Genomic DNA, 15,958 nt, shown 5'->3' on the forward strand with positions numbered 1-15,958 from the left:
TTCCCTTTTGTTTTGCAGAAAACAATGTCTTGAAGTTGGGCTCTTCTATGGCCAATCAGGACTATCTAGGGCTCTCTTCACACTCTCAGATGTTAGGTTGAGCCTGCAAGTTCAAGGCTATTTACTCGGGTTATGGGCTACTTTGGGTGTCCAAAATATTAACAGAACTATTCATGGTATTATTATGAGAGGCTTAAATGAGACAGCTTCAAACTACTGCTTTTATTGATCAGGAAATAACCTGCTTATTTATGTTGAGTTCTGAGACCCACATATTCTCTCTACATGAATGCAACCCAGGCACCTAAACAGCTTCAGGAAAACAATAACCAAAGGTGTGTCATTTCTTAACCTGTAAATGAAAGAATTTCCAAAAGAGAAACTAAACATTAATGTGCCTTTAGATAAAACAGTAGCATTTCATGACCCTGATGGCCAACATAAATAAAAAAAATCTCAGCCATCCCCTGGGAAACTTCACTTGTTCTGAAATTAGACCTAGACATTCTTGTCTTTAAATTCCACACACATTCCACACACACAATGTGGAATGTTTTTGTACAGCCTAATACTGGACACTTTATTTTTAACATTGTAACAATCATTAAGCAACATCTGAAATGTAGGGAAAAAAAAGCCATTTACACATGTTGCAACAGTGAATGCAACAGCAAATGTTTTATTTGTAAACACAGGACCAAAGTGATGTCAGAAACCACAGATTTGCTGGTTCTACCCATGCCCACCCACGTCCAGGATTTTCATTCTCCTAGGGTTGAATGCACTTCTTATTCTAAGAATGTAGAATGTAATGAGGAAAGGGAAATGCATAAAATAAGAAAAGGCAAAAGAGTGACGTTCTCTCTTTCTTTTTAGCTGTGAAATAGTTAATATCCCAGTATGATATACATTCCAAGTTACCTGAGTTTAGACTTCAGCTGAAGTACCTGAAGCTAGGCCATAGGGTGGGCACCGTACAATTGTTGTGGCCATTTATTTATTTTTGTGCATTGTATGTTTTACAAAAGTTAGAAACAAACACCTGGATCCATTGTAAACATAACCCGAAGTCTGGCATGTTTCCATAGGACAAAACACAGCAAGACATTTTCTATTTGGACAGGCAGCTTTCTGATATAGAGCTTACTTAGACTGAAGAGTTTAGAACAAAAGACGGCACACAGTACTAATCTGTCAAACATACTATGAAATGCATAGTCTCCACTTAGAATACTGAATGACACATCTTGCAAGCATCACTGCTTTCCACAGAACCTGCTCTCCCTGAGACAAGATTCTGCTCCTTACCTCTGAGTATCAGATCTTTAGTAGGTTGATATGCAGAAGCCTTTAATAGAGCCCATTCACATTCTGAAGACATTATATTGTCTGAATAATTAGGTCACTTTGAGTAATTGGCTCTTATTTTGGAGAGTACAGAGATAAGATATACATTCCTTTTTCCCCTTTGAATTCAACACTGGGCCACTGGCTTCCATAGGTATGATTCATCATACCTTGGGGGTCTGGCAAGCATGAAATTTACTTGTGACAGAAGCAGAGGTAAGCAGCATTAAAGAAGATGAATGTGGCCACTACCCACACCTGAACATCATTTTGAAGGAGAGTGAGGTGTGATTTCTTCACCCTGAAAAACCCCCCAACACCTTCCTCTGTAATGGTTGCCTGAAACATACAGACAAACCAATGATTCCCCAAATAATAAACACTGACACTGAAGAAGTGATGGGATCCTGAAATAAGCCTCTCCTTGATACAAGTTGTGATAAGAAACACCACGACATCCCACCCTAGAAATGTGGGATTAAGATGTGGCTTAAGTTGCCTATTACTCCTGATTGTCCCTAAGGTGAGCCCCCAGCTGGGCCGATACATATACCCTGGATTTTAGCCAATTATTATTGTTCCTTTTGAATACTCCCACCCCATGAATTTTGAACAAGGAGAGACATGGCAACCATTTGTTGATACACGTCATCAGACAACTAAAGCGCAGGTTGGCCAACAGGCATCAGTTCTGTTCCAAACTGCTTTTTACCCCAGGTTTATTGAGATATCAGTCGTATACATCACTGTATAGATTTAAGACATACTGCATGATAATTTGATTTACATATTTTATGAAATGATTACCACATTAGGCTCCTCTAACATCCATCTTCTCATATAAATATAATAAAAAGAAAAGAAAAAAGGAAAGACTAAAGGATAATATATTCTCCTTGTGATGACAACTCTTAGTAATTAGTTTCCTAACAACTGTATATCATACAGCAATGTTGGCTATAGTCATCATGTTGTACATCACATCTTTAGTACTTACTTACCTTACAACTGGAAGTTTGTACCTTTGACATCTTTCCTCCAATTGCCCCCCTCTCATCCCTTCCACTTCTGATAACCAAAAAATCTGATCTCTTTTTCTATGAGATTTTGTTTTGTTTTTAGTTTCCATATACAGGTGACATCATGCAGTTTTTTACTTTCTCTGTCTGACTTATTCCATTTAGCTTAATGCCTTCAAGATCTAGCCATGTTATAGCAAATGGTAGGATTTCCTTGTTTTTTTATGATAATATTCCATATATATATATGTATATATACATATATATATATACACACACACACACACACACATACATATATATATATATAATGGCTTTATGAATATGGGGGTGCAGATATCTTTTTGAATTTGTGTTTTAGTTAACAGTAGATACATTCCCAGAAGTGGAATTGCTGGATCATATGGTAGTTCTATTTTTAATTTTTTGAGAATCGTCCATTCAGTTTTCCATAGTGGCTATAGCAATTCACATTCCACCGACAATGCACAAGGGTTCCGTTTTCTCCACATCCATGCTGGCATTTGTTATCTCTTATCTTTTTGATGATGGCTATTCCAACAAGTGTGAGGTAATATCTCACTGTGGTTTTAATTTGCATTTCCCTCACTAGTGATGTTGAGCATTTTTTCATATACCTGTTGGCCTTTGATATATCTTCTTTGCAGAAATACCTACTCAGGTCTTTTGCCTATTTTTTTTAATTGGGTTATTTGGTTTTGTTCTTTATTGGTTTGCTTTTTAGTTTTTGTTTTTATTTATTTATTTTTTGCTATTGAGTTTTATAAGTTCTTATATGTTTTGGATATTAACTCCTTATCTAATATATGGTTTGCAAATAGTTTTCCCATTTGTAGAATTTCACTTTGGTAATGGTTTCTTTGGCTTTTCAGAAGCTTTTTAGTTTGATGGAGTCACACTAGCTTATTTTTTAATTTTGTTGCTTGTGCTTTAAGTGTCATGTACAAAAAATCACTACCAAGATCCATGTTGAGGAGCTTTGGTCCTAAGGTTTCTTCAGGAGTTTTATGGCTTCAGGTCTTGATCTTATACATATGTCTTTAATCTATTTTGAGTTAATTTCTGTGAGTGGTATGAGATACGGTTCCACTTATATTCTTTTACCTGTGAATATCCTACTCTCTCAGCATCATTTATTGATGCGATGTTCTTTTCTCCATTGAGTATTCTTGGCTCTCATGTCAATTAGTTGACCATATATGCTTGGGTTTATTTCTGGGCTCTCAATTCTATTCTATTGGTTTATTTACCTATTTTTATGCCAGTACCAAACTGTTTTGATGACTATAGTTTTACAGCACATCACAGCTTGAAAACAGAAAATGTGATATCTTCTGCTTTGTCCTTCTTTCTCAGGATTTATTTGACTATTTAGGGTCTTTTATGGTTCCATATAAATTTTAAGACTGTTTTTTCTACTTCTGTAAACAATGCCATTAGAATCTTGATAGGGATTGTAATAAATACATAGATGAACTTTGGTAGTATTGACATTTTAACAATATTAACTCTTCCAGTCCAAGAACATGGGATACCTTTCTATTTATTTATGTCTTCTTTGATTCCTCTCATCAATGTCTTGTATTTTTCAGCATAGAGATCTCTCACCTCCTTAGTTAAATGCATTCCTATTTTATTGTTTTCGATGCTATTGTAAATGAGATCAATGCCTTTAATTCTTTTTCAAAAATTCTGTTGCTATTGAATAGAAACACTACTGAATTTTGTATATTAATTTTGTATCCTGTAACTTTACTGAATTCATTTATTACATGTAACATTTATTATATGTAATTCATTTATTATATGTAAATTTTTTGGTTAAGTATTTAGGGTTTTCTATTTATAAAATTATGTCATCTTCAATTAGAAACAATTTCATTATTTCTCTTTTCCAGTTCTGGTAATTTTTATTTCTTTCTCTTGCCTGATTGTTCTAGTTAGGATTTCCAGTACTATGTTGAATAGGAGTGGTGAGAGTGGGCACCCTTGTCCTGTTTCTGATCTTAGAGAAAAAGTTTTCATCCTTTCACCATTGAGTATGATGTTAGCTGTGGACTGCACATATATGGCATTAATGAACTTGAGATATGTTCTCTCTATACTTAATGTGATAAAAGCTTTTCTTATGACTGGCTGTTGAATTTTGTCAAACGCTTTCTCTGCAACTATTGAGATGATAATGATTCTTTTCTTTCATTCTACTAATGTGATACATCATACTGTTTTATTTGTGTATATTAAAACATTTTTGATTCCCAGGGGTAAATCTCACTTGATCATTGTGAATGTTACTTTGAATGTACTGCTGAATTTGGTTTGCAGGTATCTTATTGAGTTTTTATGTTTATATTTATAATCAGGGATTTTGGACTGTAGTTTCCTTTTCTAGTAGTGTCCTTTTCTGGGTTTGATATCAGCATAATGTTGGCCTCATAAAACAAGTGTGGGAATGTTCCTTTTCTGCTATTTTTGTAAGATTTTGAGAAGTATGAGTATAAATTCATCTTTAAATCTTTGGCAAAATTCACCAGTGAAGCCATCTGATCCTGTGCTTTTCTTTATTAAGTGGTTTTTGATTACTGATTAAATCTCCTAACTAGTAATTAGTCTATTCAGATATTCTCTGTCTTCCTCATTCAGTCTAAGTAACTTGAATGTTTCTAAGAATTTTTCCATTTCTTCTGGGATGTTCAGTTTGTTGGTGTTCAGTTGTTCATAGTAGACTCTAATGATTCTTTGTATTTTTGTGGTATCGGTTGTAATTTCTCCTCTTTCACTCATAATTTTACTAATTTGGGCCCTTCTTTTTTTTCCCTTGGTTTGTCAATTTCATTTATCTTTTCAAACAACCAACTCTTAGTTTGGTTAATCATTTATGTTGCTTTCATGTTTTATATTTCATTTATTTCTGCTCTTATCTTTATTATTTCTTTTTTCTGCTAACTTAGGGCCTTGTTTGTTCTTCTCTTTCTAGTCCTTAAAGTGTAGAGTTAGGTTGATTATTTGGGATATTTCTTGCTTCTTAATGTGGACATTTATTGTTATGAACTTCCCTCTTAGAGCTGTTTTTGCTGCATCCCATATGTTCTAGTATGTTGGCATATCCATTTTAATTCATCTCAATTATTTTTAAAAATTTTCCCTCTAATATCTTCTTTGATCCATTGGTTGTTCAGGAGAGTTGTTTAATTTCATGTGTTCATAAATTTTACAGCTTTCCTCTTGTTATCAATTTCTAGTATCAACCCATTGTGGTCAGAGATGATAGTTGGTATGACTTCAACCTTCTTTAGTTACTAAAACTTGTTTTGTGACCTTATGTGTGGCCTATACTAGAAAATGTTTCATGTGCACTGAAGATTAGGTATTCTGGTGTTGTTTGGTAGAATGTCTTTTATATGTCTGTTAGGTTCATTTGATCTATATAATATTGATCAAATCCACTGTTTCCTTATTGATTCTCCATCTGTATAAATCTATCCATTGTTGACATGGAATATTAAAGTTCTCAACTATTACTAAATCACTGTTTATTTCTCCTTTTATCTCTGTTACTTTTTGCTTTATATATTTAGGTGCACCAATTTTGAGCACATAAATATTTACAGTTGTTATATCTTCTTGATGTATTGGCCTCTTCATCACTATATGATAACCTTGTTTGTCTCTTTTTACTATTTTTGAAGGAAAATTGCTTTTATTTATTTCATTTTATTTTTTATTTAAGTATAGTTGATTTACAATATTGTGTTAGTTTCAGGTGTACAGCAAAGTTATTCAGCTTTTTTTTTATATTATACTCCATTGTAGGTAGTTACAAGATATTGAACATAATTCCCCTGCTATACAGTAAATCCATACTTTAAATTTTTCCCTCCTTCCCTCCTCGCCCCTTTTGGAAACCAACATTCTGCTTTTGATGCCTGTGAATCTGTTCCTGTTTTGTATACAGAGTCACTTGTATTATTTTTTAGATTCAGCGTGGAAGTGATAACATGTAGTATTTGTCTTTCTCTGTCATACTTACTTCACTAAGTATAACATTCTCTAATTCCATCCATGTTGCTGCAAATGGCAGTATTTTCATTTTTTATGACTGAGTAACCTTCCATTGTACTTACATATACCACATCTTTTCAAGTCATTCATCTATTGATGGGCACTTGGATTGTTTCCATGTCTTGGCTGTTATAAATACTGAGGCTATGAACATTGTGGCACATATATATTTTGAATTAGAGTTTTTGTGTTTTCTAGCTATATGCCCAAGACTGGGATTGCTGGATCATATGGTAGCTCTATTTTTAGTTCTTTGGGGAACCTCCACTGTTTTCATAGTGGCTACACCAATTTACATTCCCATCAATAGTGTATGAGAGTTCCTTTTTTCCAACTCCCACTACAGCATTTATTATTTATAGACTTTTTGATGATGGTCATTCTGATTGATGTAAGGTGATACCTCATTGTGGTTTTGATTTGCATTTTTCTAATAATTAATGATGTTGAGAATATTTTCATGTGCTTCTTGGCCATCTGTATGCGTTCTTTGAAGAAATGTCTATTTAGGTCCTTTGCCCATTTTTGTTGGGTTGTTTATTATTTTGATGTTGAGTTAGATGGGCTGTTTTTATATTTTGAATATTAACCCATTTTCAGTTACATCATTTGCAAATATTTTCTCCCATTTCATAGGTTGTCTTTTTGTTAATGATTTCCTTAGCTGTGCAAACTCTTTTAAGTTTTCTTAGTCTCCTTGTTTATTATTGCTTTCGTTTATTTTGCCTTGCAAGCCTGATTTTAAAAAATATTGCTATGACACAGGCTGGAGAATGTTTTACCTATGCTTTCTTCTAGGAGTTTTACAGTGTTACATCTTATATTTAGGCCTTTAAACAATTTTGAGTTTATTTTTGTATATGGTGCCAGGGAATGTTCTAATTTAATTGATCTACATGTAGCTTTCCAGCTTTCCCAACATCACCTGCTGAAAAGATTGTCTTTTCTCCATTGTATATTCTTTCCTCCTTTATTATAGATTAATTAACTGTATTGGGTGGGTTTATTTCTGGGCTCTCTATTTTGCTTCATTGGTCCAGATGTCTGTTTTTGTGCCAATACAACACCGTTTTGATTACTGTAGTTTTGTAGTATAGTCTGAAGGCTGTAAGGGTTATGCCTCCAGCTTTGTTCTTTTCCCTCAGGATTGGTTTGGTAATTCTAGGTCTTTTGTTGTTCTATATAAAATTTAGGATTATTTACTCTAGTTCTGTGAAAAATATCATAGGTATTTTGATAGGGATTGCATTAAAGCTATAGATTGCTTTGGGTAGTATGGCTATTTTAACAATACTAACTCTTTCAGTCAAAGAGCATGGGATATCTTTCCATTTCTTTGAATCATCTTCAATTTCCTTTATCAGGAATTATCCTTTATAGTTTTCAGAGTATAGGTCTGCCATTTTTTCTTGTTAAGTTTACTCCTAGGTATTTTATTTTGTTTTTGATATGATTTTAAACTGTATTTATTTTCTTTCTCTTTTGATATTTTGTTATCAGTGTAAAGAAATGCAATATACTTTTGTATGTTAATCTTTATGCTGCTACCTTGCTGAATTCATTTATTGGTTCTAATAGTTTTTGTTTTTGAGACTTCAGTGTTCTCTATATAGAGTATCATGTCATCTTCAAATAGTGACAGTTTTACCTCTTCCTTTCCAATTTGGATTCCTTTTATTTTTTTTTTTTTCTTGTCTGATTGCTGTGAATAGGACTTCCAATACTATGCTGAATAGAATTGCTGAGATAGGACAACCTTGTCTTATTCTTGAATTTAGCAGGAAGATTTTCAGCTTTTCATCATTATTATGTTGGTTGTGGGTTTGTCATAAATGGCTTTTATTATGTAGCAGTATGTTCCCTCTATCCCCACTTTGGTGAGAGTTTGTTTTCTTAATTATTATTAATGGATGTTGAATTTTGCTAAGTGCTTTTTTCTCCATCTATTGAAGTGATCATGTGGTTTTTGTTTCCTAGTAGCATGTTGTTTTGTCTCTAGGTATTTCTTCTTTTCCTGTTTTTCCTTCTGTAGTTGATTCCTAGTTTCATAAAGCTGTGGTCAGAAAAGATGCTTGAAATAATTTCTATGCTTTTATTGTTACTGAGGCTTGTTTTGTGACCTAATATGTAGTCTGTCCTAGAGAAATTCCATCCATGCATGCTTGAAAAGAGTGTGTGTTTTCTTCATTTTTTTTTTCTTGGATATCGTGTCCTGTAGATATCAATTAAGTCCAACTGGTCTATTGTTGTTATAAGATCTTTGTTGCCTTATTGATTTTCTGTTTGGAAGATCTGTTCTTTGGTGTCAGAGGGGTATTAAAGTTCCATACTATTATTGTAAGAATACAATATACTATAAAATCCACTTATCCTTTTTGTCTGCTATTATTTGTTTTAAATATTGAGATGCTCCTATATTAGATGCATATGCATTAACAAATGTAATATCCTCTTCTTGTATTATTTCCTTTATCATTATACAATGCCCTTCTTTGTCTTTCTTTATGGCCTTTGTTTAAAGTCTATTTTGTCTGATGTGAATATTGCTACCTACACTTTCTTGTCATTTCCATTTGCATGAAAGATCTTTTTCCATACTCTCACTTTCAGTCTGTGTGTGTCCTTTACCCCGAAAGGGGTCTGTTGTAGGTAGCATACTGTAGGTTCTTTTTTTTTTAACCCAATTGGCCACTTTATGTCTTTTGATCAGAGCATTTAGTTTGTTGACATTTAAAACAATTACTGATAGGTTGCCATTTTAATCCTTGTTTTCTAGTTATTTTTGTAGTTCTTCTTTGTTCAATTCTTCTTCATTTTGTTTTTCTTTTTGTGATCTGATGTTTACTTTTGTAGTGTGCTTAAGTTCCTTTCTTTTTGGTTTTTGTGACTCTATTTCATGTTTTTGATTTGTGGTTACTATGGAGTACAAGTATGTTGACCCATAACTTTTTCTACTTGTTTTAAACTCAAAGTCATACAAGTTCAAACACATTCTAAAATATCGCTGATTTTTACTCCCCTCCCCCATATTTTGTAATTTTGATGTCTTATTTTACATGATGTCTATTTAAAGAATATTCCTCAATTAGGGTAAGACTCTTAGGTTAAGATTGTATTGCTGAATTATTTTAGTTTTTTGTTATTCTGGGAAATTCTTTATGGTTCCTTCTATTCTAAATGATAATCTTGCTGGCTAGAGTACCCTAGGTTGTAGGTTTTTCCTTTCAGGTCTTTGAATATATATCATGTCACTGTCTTCTGGCTTGCAAAGTTTCTGCAGAGGAATCAGCTGATAGCCTTATGGGGTTAACCTTGTAACTAACTCTTTGTTCTTGTCTTGCTGCCTTCAGAATCCTCTCTCTATTGTTAACATATTCCATTATAATTATGATGTCTTGGTGTGAGTCTGGGTTCATCTTGTTTGGAACCTTCTGTGCTTCTTGTATTTGGATGTATGAAAAATGGAAAATATATATGATATGTATATTTTGTGTTAGATACAGGTTTCTAAGAGGCATATGAGGAGAGGGTAAATAAGTCATATCTTCATAATTATGTCTACCTTAAGTAGCTCAAATGACATTATAGTTAGAGCCTCCAGAAGAAAGACAAGATATAATATATAGAGAAAAAAATTCACACCAAGATTTAAGGTACACTACTGAGATGAAGGTCAACACTTCAAAATTATGAAGAATTTTATGACTCAGACTATGTATCCAGTTAACTTGATCACTATCACAGCCCATCCATATATTTTTTTAAATTGACTTTGGGCCACATTATAGCACTAGTTGTTTACACTGATTAAAGGAACTGGAAAGAATCCAAGGTCTTTATGAACATATAGAATGTTTTGAAAATAAGACTGGATTTTAACAGTTGTGATTTTCAAAAGACTGCAAAACACTACGCCCAAAATTATCGGTATGGGTAGTTCTCTGGACAAATCTATGTAGTGTGGATCAACAAAATTACATCTTATTCATCTCTGTATTCCTCATAATATCTACTCATATTTAGCACTTAGAAGATCTTCCAAAAATATACATTCAATTGAAATTTTTTTTTAATTTAAAAGATCCCTTAGGAGAGAAGTGTTGGTAAATTGTAAACATGTTTCTCATATACATAAATAATTTTTATTAATTGCTTTTGGATATTAGATTACTTGTTACAATGATAAAATATTATTATTTTTAAAGCAGAAAAAATATTCTCTATTAACATAAGGATAAGCTTTGATGATCTCTCCTTCCTTTTGTATTCCTGAGAATCTAGGATATATTTTAATATATTATATTCCCTCTATGTATAAACACTTTGGGACAAAAACCTTTCTCTCCATGACTCTGCCTTTTTTTCTACTAACATATTTAAAGTCTACACCTATACAAAGTAAAAAGGTGCTCTCTGTTATTTTAAGCAACTGTGTGGCAGGCTGCACATTTCACATTTTTTGATATATTTTATCAAAACTATTTAAAGCAATTTAAATATTTTTGGCATAGCTTTAAGATAAATTATAGTAAAAATAATTATTTTACATTTATGATGCTTATTACTTTTTTATTGGTAATTACATATAAACACAACACCAGAATCAAAGTTAAGTAAAATTTATTCTTTATATTAATCTATCTCAAAATGCAAGGCAACAATCACCTAAATTCAGTAAATGTCAGTTAACTCTAAATGTAGTTAGAGCTTTCTACTCAAATTAATTAATATGCAAATTTAGTTGGCTTTTACTAATTCTCACTAATGACTGGGAAACCTATTAAAAGTGACCAGATGTTGATAAATGATTATGTGAATAAATATTGTACAGATAAAGTTGTCAATGGTCCTGCCATTGCATTAAAATATGAATACATACAAGTACTTTTTTAAAAGTCAAGGGCACTGCAAAGTTATTACACAAAGAGAAAAAAATCAATGAGCTATTGAGTATCTATTTCATTTCTGAGTGTGGGGATAAAAGGTATGAGACACATTTTCTTTATTAGGAGTACTCTAGCTGGGTAGAGTGTACTAAAAGAGGCAGCATCGTATGTGCATTTTTGGAAAAGCAGATGAAAATATGTAAAAGCAGATTATGGTTATTGTAACAATTAAAGGGAATAAAGTAATCATTGAGAGTCTGAGACAATAAGATTTGAGGTGAATCATGAGACCCCTCAGCATCTTTCTTCACACTCTGCCCTAGGATGCAGGACTCAGTCTGTTTAAAGTATTTATTTAGTCATTTTAGTCCACTATTATAATGCTATATTGTATATAACACCCTTTGGATGCAAAATATTTTTGGAAAAGCTGGAAGTCTCCTAAGTTTTTTTCTGAAAAAGCAGGGCATGAACATTGACTTTCTCAGATTCTCTAGAACATTTTGTGTGTGTGTGTGTGTGTGTGTGTGTGTGTGTTGGGAGATTGGGGACAAGATAACACGTGTTGGAAAGTTAAACCTCTCTCTTGCCCTCTTCTAAAAGAAGAATATTTATTTAATAATTATTTTTTAAATACTTTATATTTTATGTAGACTAATTATGGGATTATCACTTTTCTTATAGACACGCTGTTTTTGAAATAAATGATCTGAATGCTATATATGTTGTTTGGCATTGAAAACTATATTCAGGACCTAGGGAGAACCATATCCCTAGGAATGCTCAGATAATATTTTCCTATATATGTCCTTATTTTTGGACTCTGAAAAATTGGCTTCTTAGTGTTATTCTCTAGGTTACAAAAATTTTTACCAAGTACTTGATTTGCATACAGAGACAACATATTTTCTTCCACTTCCAAAGGAAAATACAACAATGAGTCAACCATATCTCTCCAAGTAAAGCATTATTAAAGTACAGTGTAAATATAAAAAAAAGTGCTGAAACTAAATTAATCTTTACTAGGAAAATAAAATACCTTTTTGTAAGTTATAGAATAACTGACAATTCGAAAATGTCTTCCTTTGGATTTTCTATTTGAAGAAATTTTGCCTGACTTTTGATCAACTTTGAGTGCACATTATTCTATTTTGTTAATCATTTTCAATTAAAAAACTAGAAAATTGTTATGTGTTTTGTTTTCATTGTTTCTGTAGTAAACTAAGAACAATAAAAATCTATCCTCATGACTGATTATGAAACAGTGGGTTATTTTTTTCTTCTTAAAAACAATGATTTTTTTTCAATATCAATTTAGTGGATGTGAAACAACTATAATTAGATAATGCCACATTAGCCTGAGAGGCAGGCATTCTAAATAAGCATGATGGGAGCAGGAGAGTCTAATTCTCAAAAATTAACTCTCATTTTGTTTATCTCTCACTTTGGCTAAATGTCTTTCTTGGCCATGTTAATACCAAACTTGCTAGGAAGTTGCAAATTTGAGTAAATTGTGTATTTTTTTTTTTTTGCTGACTCAAAAACTACTTACAGTTAACAAATGAACCCACAAACATATGGACTGTACAAGTTAAGATACAGCCTTAATTTTAGGGAGCTGCTTAATTGGAACATTCCTGTAATTTCATAAGTCTTAATAGAGTGGAGAAAAATACTTTTGTATGGTGTTGAATTAAGCCCTACAGTTTCTAAGTGGTGCCCAAAATGTTTATATTCATGTTTCTACTTAGTTCACATTGTAATAACTGTTTTCCCACTGGTGTGTAACATTACTTGCTGTTACAGTACACTCTCACAGAAGACCTGTTCCGTGAATATTGCTTAGTCACAAGGGGACATCACTAAAAGTATTGTGGCAAGAAATCTTGAATTTCCTTGCCTTGGTAAGTTTATACTTCAAACTTAATGATGTTTGAATGTAGGCTATTTCTGTTTAATTTGCTTTCTAGCAATATAACTCCTCTTGACAGTATTTCATTTTGTCTGTCATTGTGAATAACCTCAGTGGACTTCCAATGAAATTGTTTTGCCATCATACAATACTTTCAAATAGTGGTAATACAACAATTAGGTAGCTGTAGTTTTACTCTAAAACTATTTTGCCCAAAGTCATTTACTCACATCACGACATTATAATGAATAGTTCTGAGATTCTGTTGACATAGTAATAGCAACATAATAGTCTCATATAGGACTACAAATAGAATTGTACTCAAATTGTTTGATCATAGAAATTCCACATTGTAACAGCATTGTAATGCCTTCTTAATATGGTCTCCATAGGCTTCTACTGAAAACTTTGTGTTCCATGTATAGATATAAACTTTGTATAAGGTACTGGGAATTTAGCATCAAAGTACAAAATCAATAGGAGAAAAGTCGTTATTTCTCATTCTCCATTTAATATATATATTTTGTACTAAGAATTAAGTCCTAATTACTTTATTTATTGTTAAAATTAAGTTTTAAAGAGAATACAGGAAGTTATCAAAGTCAAAAGACAATGCAAAACATTCCTTGAGGTTTTGATGACTAAGGTTATCATAGAATTCTTCCTTCTATAGTCCAGAACAGAAACATGAGCTGTCATCAAGGAGAAGGGAATTCTAAATCCTTAGTTTTTAAGTGGGCAGCTGTGTGGAAGAGAAGCAATAGCATCATCAAAAAAGTCCAGGATTTGAGTGACTGCAAGCCAGAGAGCATTTAAGAGATTTGACATTTTATTTCAAATAAATCTTATGGAAATTTTAGTCTTGAGTTGAATCTGGAAACAGTAAAATTTCCTATGTTGTCTTAGAACCACTATATGACCTAGAAGAAATTTCAGCTGACTATGTGCTTCTGCACAGACCCTCATCAACTCACATCTTCATCATTTTTTGTTTTTTTTGAATGTGCTCTGGTTTTTTTGGACTTCCATTATCTCATCTCTGGCTTAGTCTATGTAAACGCAACTTACTTTGTCTCCCTGTCCCCATCTTCCTAATCCAATCTATTTTCTACTATCAGTCTAAATTCTCTAAAATCTTCCTTTCATGGAATCTCTCCCCATACCATAATAATCTTTTCCTCTTCTGAATTATGTGACATTTTTAGTCTCACCATAAAATCAAGTACTGGATTTTATACTTCTTTGTATTGATCTCTAATGGTTTTATGCCTATTCCTTGTAGCTCCTGTTTTATACTGTAATGTATGTTAACATTTATAAGTACTGCTCTGATAGTTTTGTGTGCTGGTTTGTGTTAGACTCCAGAGCCTGGCACCAAAAAGAGGGAACACTTTTTATGTTGAGAGAATTATAGTTTGCTATAGTTGGTCTCTCCAGTAGTCTCACTGAAAAAGGACTATCATACAGTGGTTTTGAAAAGATGCTAATTAATGGGCTTTTAAACTGATCCATTACACCAAAAGGGAGTTGGAGATGGGTGAGTTTAAATTCTTTCTGGCTTTCAGTTAGCAGTACATTCAGAGAGGTCTTTAGAGGGGAGACAAAGTATAATTAGCCTTTAAGCCAAGCTGGGATATTTCTTTTTGAGTACAATTTAATCACTAGCAGCCATCCCAATTAAGCAGAATTACCACCCCAATTAAGCAACAATCTTTGTTGTTAATTAGTATTAATTCAGTAACTTGGGAAATGTCCCATGTAAGTGGACTTAATTAAGTCTCAATTAGATTGAGTGTATTTTATTAGAAGTGATGATCAAATACCCTGCATTATTTACCAATTCTAAATTCAGGGATGATCTTTTAGCCCTTATTCTAATATACTTTTGAGGAAGCTTGCATGCAAAAATGGCTTGATAGAATACTAAGAATACTCCTATTGATTCCATCTGTTGTAAATGTCAAAATATTCTTCAGAGTTAGTTATATAGGATATGCTTAGTTATTGGTGCTATAATAGAAATTTTTAAAAGATAAATTTTGAAACTACAAACAAAAATGCACCTTATTAATGACATTTAATTTGGCAACATCCTACAGAGAGGGAGTGAAGAAAGTTGATTTACAAGTTAATAGTTTTAAATAACTGCTATGCTAAACTCATTCAGCAGAATAGCATTTGCTGTAATTTTGTGAATTCTGCTGTAATAGTACACTATTCAATGTGAAAATAACCTAAATAGCTTTGAAAAAAAATTAAATATCCTAACTCAATTTTTAATTTTCACTTTTTAAATTAATCAACATAATAATTCTATACTGCATGTTTCTACAGTTTCTTTCTGCAGATATAAATTCTTATATTTTTTCCTGTCCATTTTCAATATTGATATCAACATACTATGATGTAATGAATTTTCATAAAAATTACTTTTCTAATAGCTGTTTCTTTCTAAGCAAATCAAAATGTAGAACTGAAAACTAGCTAGCAAGCTAGTAAAGGTATAGATATAGGCATTAAATGTACACTTTTAAACAAAAATATTCACACAAAACATGCAGATTATTGAAACAAAAATTACCTTGGAACAGCTGATACCCCTCAGATCTCTTGTTACTAAGAAGGTAGTCCATGTCGGGGGGAGGGCTAGACTAAGGAACTACTGAAACCAGGGAATATAGGCTGAAGAATTTGTCTCACTTTTTAGATTG

This window comes from Vicugna pacos, chromosome X (assembly GCF_048564905.1).
Source record: "Vicugna pacos chromosome X, VicPac4, whole genome shotgun sequence".
Classification (NCBI taxonomy): domain Eukaryota; kingdom Metazoa; phylum Chordata; class Mammalia; order Artiodactyla; family Camelidae; genus Vicugna; species Vicugna pacos.